At 39.6% G+C, this 1,829-nt stretch overlaps 1 protein-coding gene across 1 annotated transcript in view; it reads left to right on the top strand.

Moving 5' to 3' along the window:
* FDXR (ferredoxin reductase) overlaps window positions 1-1,829 on the top strand; it is a 38,478-nt gene that overhangs the window by 747 nt on the left and 35,902 nt on the right. The window lies entirely within an intron of this gene.

The raw sequence follows: 1,829 nt of genomic DNA, 5'->3' as shown, positions 1-1,829 counted from the left end.
TTCTCCTTGTGCCCTCCATCTTTCCCAACATCATTTTTTTTTTTTTTTATAAAATTTTTATTGGTTTTGCAACATTTTTAAGAAAAACAAACAAACATTAAAAATGACAAACATACACGTATAGTTTCAAACATATTTTCATAAACCTCTTTTCTTGGACTTCCCCATACCCCCCCTCTCTGCATCCCAATGTCCGTAGTTCAACTAGCAACTCCCAATTGTTACTTTCCAATCTCAATCATCTTAGTCCTCTTTTATAGTCTAACCTTATATCCCTGTACCCCTTTGTCTCTGAAAACCACGACATTTTAGCATTCATTAAGTTTATAGTAGTCCTTAAGGTAGCTTTTAAATTTTCTCCATTCTTCTTCCACCGTCTCTTTTCGTTGGTCACGGATTCTGCCTGTCATCTCGGCCAGTGTCATATAGTCCATCACTTTCATCTGCCATTCTTCCAAAGTGGGTAAATCTTGTGTCTTCCAATACTTTGCGATGAGTATTCTTGCTGCTGTTGTGGCATACATGAAAAAAGCTCTATCTTTCTTTGTCACCAGTTGGCCGACAATGCCCAAGAGAAAGGCCTCTGGTTTTTTAGGAAAGGTACATTTAAGTACCTTTTTCATTTCATTATAGATCGTTTCCCAGAAGGCCTTAATCTTCGGGCATGTCCACCAAAGGTGATAAAAGGTACCTTCAGTCTCTTTACACTTCCAACATTTGTTATCGGGCAAATGATAGATTTTTGCCAGCTTGACTGGGGTCATGTACCACCTGTATACCATTTTCATAATATTTTCCTTTAAGGCATTACATGCCGTAAATTTTATACCGGTGTTCCATAACCATTCCCAGTCAGCTGACATAATATTGTGTCCAACATCCTGAGCCCACTTAATCATTGCCGATTTAACTGTTTCATCCTGTGTGTTCCATTTCAACAACAAGTTGTACATTCTAGATAAATTCTTAGTGTTGGGTTCTAACAGTTCAGTTTCTAATTTTGATTTTTCCACCTGGAAACCGACTTTCCTGTCCTGTTTAAAAAATTCCATTATTTGGCGGTATTGGAACCAATTTTCTACTTTATGCTTCAATTTCTCCTGACTTTGTAGTTTGAACTTATCTCCATCCTGTTCTAAAATTTCCCAATACTTCGGCCATCCGACCTCCATATTGAGTTTCTTCACTGCTTTAGCCTCCACTGGTGACACCCATCTAGGGGTTTTATTTTCCAATAGATCTTTATATCTTATCCAAACATTAAACAGTCTTTTCCAGGGAGTCTTCTCTTCTCATGAGATGGCCAAAGTATTGGAGCCTCAGCTTCACGATCTGTCCTTCCAGTGAGCACTCAGGGCTGATTTCCTTAAGAATGGATAGGTTTGATCTTCTTGCAGTCCATGGGACTCTCAAGAGTCTCCTCCAGCACCATAATTCAAAAGCATTAATTCTTCGGCGATCAGCCTTCTTTATGGTCCAGCTCTCACTTCCATACATCACTACTGGGAAAACCATGGCTTTAACTTTAATTTAGTTTATATTACTAGACAAGTAACTCTTACGGCTTGGCATCCTCAGATGTCACACGAAGGTCCTCTATCATTTACACCAGTGATCCAGTCTAAACATTTCTGACGCCTGGCGGCTCCCCTTAGCAGCACACTTATCTAGCTTATGTTAAGGTAGAAAGCAATGGAAGAGGAAAGAGGCTGTATTAATCGTTAACTAGCCAGAGGGCCTTTTTGGTAGTGGTGCCCACCCTGTGGAACCCCCTCCTATCAGATGTCAAGGAGATAAGTAACTATACAACCTTTTGAAGACATCTGAAG

This window comes from Podarcis liolepis (genome assembly GCF_965112155.1).
Source record: "Podarcis liolepis genome assembly, chromosome: 2".
In the NCBI taxonomy this organism is placed as follows: Eukaryota; Metazoa; Chordata; class Lepidosauria; order Squamata; family Lacertidae; genus Podarcis; species Podarcis liolepis.
Note: the sequence above shows the minus strand (reverse complement) of the source record. Positions and strands in the feature narration are given on the sequence as shown.